We start from the raw sequence: 12,963 nt of genomic DNA, 5'->3' as shown, positions 1-12,963 counted from the left end.
CTCCACATATTAACTGAACTGACACTGAAATAGTTGATGCTAAACAAGTTAATTGTATTGTTCAAAAATGCAGAGGTGAATCTGATTTAGCCAAACACAAATTGCAGGGTTATCATTTATCTTTATACAATGATTAAATCATTTCACTCCCAAAATGTTTAGCAACTTGTTTCATACCAAATATCTACCTTGATAGATTCACTGGAAAGTTCTAGGCTTTAGGAAGAAGATAAACCAATGAGAAACAAATGTACTGAGTAAAACCTTTACTACTGATTGAGCATGCCAGTCTACGAGCCAATGACTCTCTTTTTTCTTCCTTTCCTGTTTCCTGGGGAGATATACAAATGTCTTTTTGAGTTATTTGCTGACTTTTGACTGAAAGGTGATAACTGGTGCTTTTCTCTGGCTGAGATAAATCAGTCGTCCAGATTTTCCCAAGGATATCAGTCATGCTTGGATTATTTTCACTGCCCTGGCTATAAACGTATTGTAGTTGCTCAACCCGGCTTGATCTCAACCTCCTGATCTCAATCTCTCCTACTTTAAGCCTCTTACTTTTTCAGACCTATGAAGACAAAGAAAAGTAGTAGCATGGAAAGGGTGAAAGCTGGCATTGAAAAGAAAAGAGATACTGAAGAAAAATCTTATGTTTAGAATGGATCTGAGGTTTGAATAGCTTGATTACACAAAAGTAGTCATGGAGATAATTAGCTTTACTTTAGAGCACATACTGTACTCATATTTGCAGCCATTCATTTATTTGCATAAAACACCATCAGGAGTCTAAAAAAATAAATGGATGAATCAACTCTGACCTCCATAAAGAAAAGTAGAGGCTCTTCTTGAGGGAATTTATCATGGTCCTCAAAAAAAAAATGTCAAATAGTAGAACTAACCTTCTACTTTCTGTCTATGGGTAACAAAATAGCTGAAACCTTGATAGAGTCAGAAGAGGGGATGCTTCTAGTCTAGAGATCTAGCCTAAAAAGCAAAATAGCACTATATATGGGGATATCAAGACAAAAAACCAGCTGAAGAGAGCATGTCATCCTAACAAGCTGGTGATAAAATACTGAAAGACTATAGCTGTTCATTAAAAGTGAGTGGAGGAACTCAATGAAATTAACTTATCCAGCAAAGATGCCATTTCCTGTAAAGAACAAAATATCTAAGGGATCTGTCCAATCCAGTCTACATAAGTATAGAAGACCAACACAAGAATGATTTGCTTCTCCCAGCACAATGATTTGACTCATGCAGCCATAAGACTGTTCTTTTAATGAGTAAGTACAATTGAACCACCCATTCCTTAATGGAACATTAATTGGCCTACAGAGCAATGGAGTAATTCCTTCATTGCCACCAATATATTCTGCAGAGAAATTCATTGAGATTATTTTCAGAAAGAAAAAGACACTCTAGCCTTCTTATTTCAAATTCATGTGTTGTCTTGGCCATAGATTTTGTGTGACTTATGACAATTTTACTTTTTTATATCCACTCTTCTATCTTCACAGAAATCTATATGTTTATGGAAGAGGACAATTCAGATTTGTGGTAGGAAATTCATTTTATAATCTATTGCTTTCCTATCGCTTTGAATAAATGTTTTTGCTAATGAAATAAATCTACAGGCTGATGGTTACAGGAGTATTATATCATTGGCAAATCATGAGAAATAGGTTAATAGTATAGTTGTTTAGCAGGTTGTTCCTAGAATCCTAAGCACTATAGCATTTACCCATCTGGGAGCCCAACCATCCTATGCTGATGTCATTGCTAGTTAGGAAAATGAACCCAGAAGAAGCACAATGCCTATGATGAGGTTCTGTTATTATACCTTAACTGCTCACAGCCTTAGTTTCCTTCTCTCTATATAACAAGGGTCAAAGTGAGGTACATCCTTGAGCCCTTCCCAACTTAGCTGTAGTTGATAAATATATTAGATATAAAATGAAGAAGTTGGATTACATGAACTCTAGAGTCCCCAGCTACAAATTCTATAACCCTACAATAATTTTAATTCTGTGGAGGTCCCTAATATATTTGTCATACTTTTCAATTTATGAGTATATAAATCATGCAAAAAAATTCTTTAGTTCAGGATTTCTTACCAAGAAAAAACATTTGATCACACTTCACAAAACAATTGCAAGACATTTTACCCAAGCTCAATTTATATTCAAACTACTTTTATCATGAGAACCCTTCCCAGGACTCAAAGCACTATGGAAGTAAGCTGAGGGATCAGCTTTCTTGGAATTAACTATTAAGGTAGAAAGATGACAGGTACTATCCCTGTGAAAAATAAAAGATTCATATGAGGATCAACCCCATTATGTCAATAGATTTATTATCAGGTTGACTGCAAAGTGACACATTTTTTTAGATACAAAAACGTGAAAAGACTAACCAACAGAATATAAATGGATCACAATGAAGTCTGTGAACAAAGCACCCATACTAGAGAAATATCAAATCCTAGGGAAATTGAAGAAGGTATGATTGAAACAAAAATTATAACATTTATATATGGTGTCAATGAAGACAGAATTCCATCCTATTACTTTCACTTGCAATGGAAGTTATAATTATCACCACTCCTTTTGGAAAAATATTTGGGGTAAAATAATTTAAAAAAATGAATTTATCAAAAGAACACTTGAAGGAGTGAAAATATAGCACAAAATAAAATGTAATAGTTTCAGCCTGAGGTTCTAGTAACTTTCCTAATGAGAATATGTACAAATGAGAATAAAACACTCAAGTATTCTTGAGATACTCCTTCAAGTGTTCTGTGATCTATGCTAACAAAGGATGAAGCAGAGCTGTCTCTGATCTTAACTGAGAAAAGGAATTTCTCTCAATTTAATGATGAGATCTGTTGCAAAGTTTTGATTAGGTCAAAAAGCAGGCTGCAGTGTCTTGAAAAACATCTATTGAGGTACATTAGAAGTAGAGAAGTCACTATTTTCCTGACATGAACTAGAAGTCTGGAAATTAATAAATCAGTGGCCAGCAGAGTAAAAATAAAAGTTATTAAAAGTTATTATATAAAACAAGAATAGATGCTTTTTGAAGTTTAGTAAATGCTGTCATTTAAAAAAAATTGTCAGGGATTATTCATGCCTACTTTCCTTAGTATTCATTAAAACATAATTCAAAGAAGTATTAAATGGTAAATAGAAAACAGTAAAAAATTGATGATTAAATTTTATTTTATATATTCCCCCACTCCATCAGGTAGGATCACATAGATGGAAAACAAAATATATGGGAGATATTCAATTTTTCACAGAAAAGTAAAGTATTATGGGTAATCTATGAATAAGTATTTTTTTATTATAGCTTTTTATTGACAGAACATATGCATGGGTAATTTTTTGACAATGTCCCCTGCAATCACTTCTATTCCAACTTTTCCCTTTCTTCCCTCTCCCCTCTTCCCTATATGGCAAGCAGTCTCATACATGTTAAACATGTTAAAGTATATCTTAAATACAACATATGTGTATATATTTATACAGTTATCTTTTTGCACAAGAACAATCTGATTTAGAAAGATAAAAACAATCTGTGGAGAAAAACAAAAATGCAAGCAGTCCACATTAATTTCCCAGTGTTCTTTCTCTGGGTGTAGGTGGTCTGTTATCATTGATCAGTTGGAACTGAATTGGATCTTCTCATTGCCAAAGATATCCACTTCCATCAGAATTGATCCCCAGGTAGTATTGGTGTTGAAGGGTATAATGTTCTCCTGGTTCTGCTCATTTCACTTGGCATCAGTTCATGTAAGTCTCTCCAGGCCTCTCTGTATTCATCCTGCTGGTCATGTCTTATAGAACAATAATATGCCATAACATTTATATACCATATTTTACCCAGCCATTCTCCAATTGATGGGCATCCATTCATTTTCCAGTTTCTAGTCACTATGAAAAGGGCTGCCACAAACATTTTTTCACATACAGGTCCCTTTCCCTTCTTCAATATCTCTTTGGGATATAAGCCCAGTAGTGACACTGCTAAATCAAAGGGTATGTGCAGTTTGATAACTTTTTGAGCATAGTTCCAAATTGCTCTCCAGAATGGTTTGATCACAAATGTAATATTCTTCTCTAAAATGTATTGTTCTCTGGGAATAGGTTTCTTGGGGGGCTTCTGGAGGCAGTCTTAGTTTCAGTTCGGTAACCCCCCCCACCAAATGCAGCCAGAAGTTAAAGTCCAAATCTTTTATTGTTTCCTTCAAAGTCTTGTCTCTTTTCCTGAGGCCCAGTTAGCTTTAATAGAGGCCTGTCTCTCTCCTTGGTTCAGAAAGCTCCTGTCGCTAATCCTTTGCCTCTGGCAGCTTCAGCCTCCAGCCACCACAAAGGTGGAAGATGGAATGAATCTGTCTCAGCCTCAGAAAGCTTCTAGTGCACTTGTCCTTTTTGGCCCTGACAGCTCCTTATATGTTCCATACTGAATATACACTAATCAATATATCACTAGGAAAGCATTATTTGTGGTAGGATTAAATCAATGCTAAACTAGATTTAACTTCTGTCCCCTCAATTTCACTTACTTAGCACCTTGTAAGAATTCCAAAAGATCCGTTCACAACTCCACCAACAATGCATCAGTGTCCCAGTTTTCCCTCCTCCCATCCAGCATTCATCATTATCTTTTCCTGTCATCTTAGCCAATCTGAAAGATGTATAGTGATATCTCAGAGTTGTCTTAATTTGTATTTCTCTGATCAATAGTGATTTGGAACACCCTTCCATATAAGTAAAAATAATTTCAATTTCATCATCTGAAAATTGTCCATTCATATCCCTTGACCATTTATCAATTGGAGAATGGCTTGATTTCTTATAAATTAGAGTCAATTCTCTATATATTTTGGAAATGAGGACTTTATCAGAACCTTTAACTGTAAAAATGTTTTCCCAATTTATTGCTTCCCTTCTAATCTTGTCTGCATTAGTTTTGTTTGTACAAAACTTTTTAACTTGATACAATCAAAATTTTCTATTTTGTGATCAATAATGATCTCTAGTTCTTCTTTGGTCACAAATTCCTTCCTCCTCCACAAGTCTGAGAGGTAAAATATCCTATGTTCTTTTAATTTATTCATAATCTTGTTCTTGAACCCATTTTGATCTTATTTTGGTGTATGGTGTTGTGTGGGTCCATACCTAGTTTCTGCCATACTAATTTCCAGTTTTCCCAGCAGTTTTTGTCACATAATGAATTCTTATCCCAAAAGTTGGGATTTTTGGGTTTGCAAACACTAGATTGCTACAGTTATTGACTATTTCGTCCTGTGAACCTAACCTATTCCACTGAACAGCTAGTCTATTTCTTAGACAAAAGGTCTTGGTGACTGTTGCTTTATACTATATTTTTAGATCAGGTACAGGTAAGCTACCTTCGTTTTTTTTTTCATTAGTTCCCTTGAAATTCTTGACCTTTTGTTCTTCCATATGAATTTTGTTGTTTTTGTTTTTGTTTTTTTCCCTAGGTCATTAAAATAGTTTCTTGGGAGTCTGATTGGTATAGCACTAAATAAATAGATTAGTTTAGATAGCATTGCCATCTTTATTATATTAGCTAGAACAATCCAAGAGCACTTAATATAGTTCCAATTGTTTAGATCTGACTTTATTTGTGTAAAAAAGTGTTCTGTAGTTTTGCTCATATAGTTTCTGACTTTCCTATGAAAGATAGATTACAAATATTTTATACTATTGACAGTTATTTTAAATGGAATTTCTCTTTGTATCTCTTGCTGTTGGATTTTGTTGGTAATGTATAAAAATGCTGAGGATTTATGTGGATTTATTTTGTATCCTGCAACTTTACTAAAGTTGTGGATTATTTCTAATAGCTTTTTAGTAGAATCTCTGGGGTTCTATGAGTAAGCAATTTTTAAATATTAACTTTAAGGCATACGAACTTACATACATATGTATTTATATACATATACATAGATACATAATAGTAAATTTATCTTCCTAATTATATTTTATTGATTAATATTAATCTTATTTGAGTTTCATGATTATACACAATATGTTCTAGAAAAAAGAATCTTGGAATTAAAATTTGATTAAATTAATAAATATCAAATAATAAAGTAAAAATTTTGGATAATTTGAATATATGCAATTTTTGTTTTTCTGCAGGTAACAGGTCCAGGTCATAGATTTGGTATTAATTTCATAATGCTTTTCTATCATTTTTATAATTCATCTCTAAAATTTCTATCCTATGTGCCATCACTTTTAGTTATGAAGCACTTCAGAAAAAGTAATATAAAAAACTAAGTGTAAGAAGAAAAAATGAAAAATAATGGTAAATTTAAAATTTGGACAGGAATTCAATGCTTTGTGTATTGGAAATATCTTAACAAAATTTGATTTCTGCAAGGAATCTACTATTCAGTGTTTGGAGAGGGAGAATATAGAAATATGAAGTAAAATAATTTAGCAAAATAAACAACTGACAAGTGTTTTTCATGGTAAATTTCAGAGTAAGAAACACCTGTTCTATGAATAACTGACTTGAAATGGAAAAAAAGAACTCTATCTTGAAGAAATAAAGTCATATTTCCCAGCACTTACTCTCTAAAACATTCTATCACAGAGGATATTTACTATAGGGCATATTAAAACAGCATATGATAAAGGGATGAAAGCAAAATTTGTGATAAGTGTTTTTTCTAGGAAATATCTTCTCACAAAACGGTGTGAAATCTGACACTTGTTAAAAATGAATAATAGTATTTCAGATTGCTATGAGCAAAAGCCAGGCATTTTCCAGAGGTTTTTACAAAAGACAGAGTGACAAGATCAACTGAAGCAATGTGCCAATAGATTGTATAATATTTTAAGACTGGGCTTAGATTGAAATTATTCAGTGAAAAATTGAAGGTGATTGTAACAAGGGAAAATGTTTCTGATAGAAAAGAAGGGCTTTGATTCACAGAACTGGTAGTCATTAAAGTAAAATTTAAATACACATCTGCAGATTCATAATAATTTCCAAAAGGGGGCAAATAACCCTTGCATTGACAGATGAAGTGTTCAGTATTAAAAAAGAAGAAAGAGAAAAATTAAGAATGCGAGATGTTATGAGTATATAATATTGTAGTAACATTATAAGTAAGCAAATTTTGAAGGGCTAAAAAATCAAGTACTCTTCAGTACATTCACCATGAGAGGCTTATATACTTATTTTAATGTCATTGCTCAAGATGTTACTCTTATGGAAATTTCTTCATTTTCTTTATCCAGTACAAGAAATTGTAATGCATCTTTTAACTTCAAGTTATATTACTTAGCTTGATTGCACAATTTATTTAACAAATGTATCTCCAAAAAACTATAGATTGTTTCCAAAAGTCAAATATAACATGTAAAAAATGTGTAGCCTCCAAGTCTAACTATTTGTCTCACACATATGCTGTTGTTAAATCATGATGACTATATGAAACTCCACATTTTGCAAATTTGTCCCCTATTTTTTTTCTTATATGGCCATCATTCAAACTGAGGCCTTCATGACCTATTACCTTGACTCTTTTGGCCTCCAATTTGCTGGGTTTTTGGTTTTTTTTTTTTTTTGTTTTTTTTTTGTTACTTCAAGTGTCTTTCCTTTCTAAACTATTTTTCACACAACTGCCAAAATGATATTCATGAACCACAGGTCTGACAAGGCAACCATCCTGATCAACAGATTCTAATGGTACCCTCTACTTTTTTTGATTTTTAACATTTTTTTGTTTAATTTTGAGTTCCATGAGTGTGGACCAAAACATAGCATTCTCACTCTCTCTATTGTTGTTTGCTTACATTTTCTTTTCTTTCTCAGTTTTTTTCTTCCTTCTTGATTTTTTTTTTGTGCAGCAAGATAACTATATATCATATCATATCATATCATATATATATATATATATATATACATATATCATATATAACATATATTTTAACATATTTAACATGCATTGGACTATGTGCCAGCTAGGGAAGGAGGTGGGGGAAAAGAGGAAAAAATTTGGAACAAAAGATTTTGCAAGGGTCAATGTTGAAAAATTACCCATGTATATGTTTTGTAAATAAAAAGCTTTAATTAAAAAAAATTGACTTCCAAATTCTCATCCTCTCTCTAGTCCCTCTCTCACCCATTGGGAAGGCAAGAAATATATCAATAACATATGAGAAATCATGTGGAACATGTTTCCATACCATCCAAGTTGTGAAAATATTATAATCCAAACCATACACAGAGATTGGTAGTTCTCTCTCTTGAAGTGAAGAGCAGTTTTTATCATGGATCCTTTAGAATTGTCTTGGAGTATTGTATTTATCAGGATGGTTGGTCTTCCACAGTTGTTCATTTTTATATTATGACTGCTACTTCATACAATATTTTCCTAGTTCTGTTCACTTCACTTTGCATACTTCCTATACATCTTCTCAGCCTTTTCTAAAACCATCCTGCTCATCATTTCTAATACAATATGTTTTCATGCAATAGTATTCCATCATAACTATATACCACAAGATAGGATTCTGGGAAAATAATTGAAAAGATCAGAAAATTTCAATCTCCCCAGATTTCCCCAACAAGGATACCCCCACATATATAATGGGAGTTATTTAGGGTTAGAAAGAGGCAATAATAGACATTCTGTTTTCTTCCCTCCCTCTACCCTATTTTTTTTCTCAAGAGAGTCTTTAATTTCTACCTAGAAAGGAGGCAGGAAATAGAAAGCAGAACTTGACCATTCTGTACTCAGAGAAAGGACATATTGAACTAGAATTGTATCTATTTGCTTCCATAAATATTATTAGTCATGAGAATGTAATTTTAAGTTTTGTTAAATTCCTGATCATTATTTTCTAATAGGAAAAGAAAGACCCCAATCTTTATGTCCAATATTTGAATGTTTTTCCAATAAATGAGTTCCATAAAAGCAAACAACAAATAAACTCACTTTTCCAAGTTATGAGTAAAGTGTACATATGATAATATATGCCAGAAAATACATATAGAAGAGGTTCCCCCACTGAAATTAAGATAACTTGACCCAAACAAAAGCTAGTACCAGATTTCACCCAAAGAAAATCCTCTGAATTCTCTTAAGTGTATAAGCTCGAAACAGAGATACAATCAAAATTTTACATATTAACTTCTTCATAGTCTTTTTCCTCTCTTTTTATTGGCCTGAAGAAATAATGGTATTGTTCATTTTCTCTCTCAAAATTGGAAGCCAAAGAGCTGGAAGAAATTCAAGAGCAGATCTTTTCTTGCCCAGTCTCTTCCATACTCCTTATAGAGGTATGAGGCATTGATCTCCACTAATGTGAGAGTCTCAGACCAGTGTGTTTTAGGGCTCTAGCTACAATAGTAAAAAATAGTAGTAACAATAATAGTAGTATTATTAAACATGGTATTAGCATTAAAACTTGTAGAGGTCTGGAACTTTGAAAAGATGTACTTGAATCTAAGACAGCAGAGCACTTAAGGCTGAGTACCTACTCAATGTGAGATAATGGTTCTATAAACATATACTTAAATGATATGGTGATGTGATGGCTCTCCTCAAGACTGGCCCTTGCTGAATGTGTTGTGGTGAGGTAATCACAGGCAAAGATTGGAGGGTTGAGAGAGAGGGTCAGAATCTCTCTGCTGCAGCATGCTCAGGAGGAAAGACTTCAGGCTCCAGACTCCAGAGTCCAGGATCCATCTTTGATGAACTATGTGGCAGCTTGCCTACCTCCTTCACTTCTCCTTCTAAAGACCAAGGACTTTGACTGATCCTGACTTTGATCCTGAGGCCCTCCAGAGATCTAGCCCAGACATTATAAAAACTAGTAATAAAAAAAATAGTATTTTTACATACTTTAACTTTTTCAAATTGCTTTACATACAAAATTTCCCAATACTTTCAAGATCCTGGATTATATGAGTGATTTTAAAAAGAGTATGTCAAATTGGAGTTTCCAGGGAGAGAAGCACTAGAAGGTGAACAAACTTCCATGACAAAGCGGAGATTGCTGAAGACAAACATCATATATTTCCCAATTTTATTGTAGTGTACTACCACTAACTATTCATTAAGTTAATTTGCAGAGCAGTAGATCAGATTTTTTAAAAAACGGGAGAGCAGTTAAGAGACCAAAAATATGTCACTAAGGAAAGCTGTAGAATACTAATGAATCAAAGAGGTTATATGAAAGTAGGCATTCAGAGTATTTTGACTAATGCTAGGCAGGTGATTTAATTATGCAGAGAGAACAAGTTGAATTTGTAGCAAATATAGATATAATTGTATCTCAAGTTTTTAAAGAACTGAGCCACCTACATGCTAAAGATGGAAAAAAATAAATTTTAGGACTTTTTGTTCCATAATCGCTAATGAAATAAAAATTCTGTTATATATTGAAAATTGTAAGAATAACTTATAGGAAATAATATAAATCAATTATTTTTCTGCTGAGTTTTCTTATATTTCCTATTAAAGTAGCAGAATAGCAATGAGTATAATAATAAAAAACTGTAGTCGTGGTAGCAGCAATTCCTTCTTAACTTCCATAAATAGATACATAAACACATGCATACATACATATATATATATATATATATATATATATATATATATATATATAAAAACACACACACACATACATATAAAATAGAAAAAAAGTGTATACAGGAAACCTGGAACCTAAAGCCATGTCTTTTGCTTGTCTTTGGTTTGCATTGCAGTTTCTAAAGAAGTAATATATACATCACCTTGACTTTATGGGGGGGAAATTTGCATAAAGTTTAGATTTTATGGTTTGATTGATTCTCTGAATTTTGCAGTAATGAAACCCTCACACATATGTATTTATCTGTATTAAAATATGCCATTTACATTAATATGCATTTTACTGTTGTTTTAATTGAATTAATACATATTTTAAAGTTTTTATTGGTTTCTATTTCTATTATAGCCAAATATAGATAGATGTAAGTGGCATAAACAAAACTTTTTTTAGGGTATTAAAGGGGTTCTGAGACTCAAAATTTGGGCATTGTCAATGAGAAAACTTTCCTTATTAATGGAAGAAGGGGAAACAGTTATTCTGCAATTGATAATATTAGGGAGTTTCCTGGGAATTATGAGAACAAAAGAATTTGTCAGAGTCCCATAATTTTCTGAATCTAATACCTTCTCACCAAGCACCATACTTGGGTTCTTTTTAGAGTAATAGAGATTTAAAATTATATTAATTACTGGTTTTATTTTCTGAATGTCTTACAGAAAGATGCAACTGCTTATGATCATTCAATAACATTTAAAAAATAATTAGGGGTAATATTGGATTCCCTGGGTTTCTCTTTAAAATGTTTCATAATGATTTGTATTTTCTTCTTCTCCTTTATAAGTACATAGTCCCAATTCCAAAAATAGAGGGATTGTTTATATTCTTAACATTTTTATTTGGAGATATTTAAAGTTTTATTTTAATATTCACTCTATAGAACTTTTGGGAAGCAAGATAGTTGAATAGCCAGCAAATTGTCTTAACTCTTCTATATTCATCTCCAAACAATAATAAAATAGACTCCAAAACAAATCCTGGAATAGCAGAACCAGCAAAAAGGATAAAAACAATCTTTTATCCCAAGAAATTTCGAAGATTAGCTCTGTCTCACTCAGGTAAAAAAAGAACACAATCCATAACAGGCAGTCCAGAACAGGGAATAGTCAAGCAAGTCAGTAGCAAACCTCACCTTAGCAAACCAGAGGGAGATAATGAGCCCCAGTGCAATAAAGCAGTCAAATGCCTTACACTATGACCCCCCCCCCCATATGCCTCCAGTTCTGAGAAGTGCTATGTGCTTCAACATAACCCCTCATAACCAGACAAACTCAGATAGACCTCCATATGTATCAGTGCAATCACAGGGAAATGCAGAAACACCCTACTGGACAAAGGAAAGCTTGTAGAGAGCCAGAAATCTGGAGAAGTATACTTGAAACAAAGTGTTAACTCAGAGGAATTGATGATACAATGGTTATCTAGTTTAGACATATACTTTAGTACTTATCATGGTGATGGAAAAATTCTCTAAGTTCACACATAATCACTATGCTGTAATGATGTAATTACAATAAGATATATAAGAACCAACAAGGACTGGAAGAGAGACGTTCCATCTCCCATCATCCTGGTGGCTCTCCTGCTTCCTGCATTCCTCCACTGAGATCAAGGCCCATCTGAAGGTCTCCCAGAAAGCTAGCCCAGCCCCAAGTAAAGGCAACAAACTGTGAAGGAGATAATAAAGACTGGACTTTATTCCTGACTAATTCACATGGTGATTATTCTGCTGAAACCAAGGTCCATTCAGAGGACCTCCAGAAGGTTATAAAAGCTAGAGACAACATGAATCAATGAAAAAATAGAAAAGAAAAAAGAAGTGAAATGCCTTGGAAAATAAATTGACCTAGGAGGTGGAGCCTAGACGGTGGGGAGGACACACGCATTTTTTTAATTTCTTTGTAATTGTCCAATTAAGTTTTGAAATGAGTTGTTTTGTTCTATGGGATTTTTTCCCCTTTTGCCAATTTTATTTTTTAGAGAGCTTTTTTTCTTTTTCCAATTCACAGATTCTGTTTTTCAGGGAGTTGATTTCTTTATCATCAACTCCCTGAAAAACAGAAACTTAATTGGACAATTACAAAGAAATTTTAAAAAATGAAGAAAATAATTCATTAAAAATCAGAATTGAACAAATGGAAGTGAATGACTTGAGGAGACACCAAGAATCAGTCAAGCAAAACAAAGAAAAAAAAAAAAAAAGTAAAAATAGGAAAAAATGTTAAATATCTACTTGGAAAAACAACAGACCTGGAAAATAGATTTAGGAGAGATAATCTAAGAATTATTGGACTTCCTGAAAATTATGATGAAAAAAAGA

The sequence above is a fragment of the Sarcophilus harrisii genome, chromosome 3, assembly GCF_902635505.1.
Source record: "Sarcophilus harrisii chromosome 3, mSarHar1.11, whole genome shotgun sequence".
NCBI classification, from domain to species: Eukaryota; Metazoa; Chordata; class Mammalia; order Dasyuromorphia; family Dasyuridae; genus Sarcophilus; species Sarcophilus harrisii.
Note: the sequence above shows the minus strand (reverse complement) of the source record.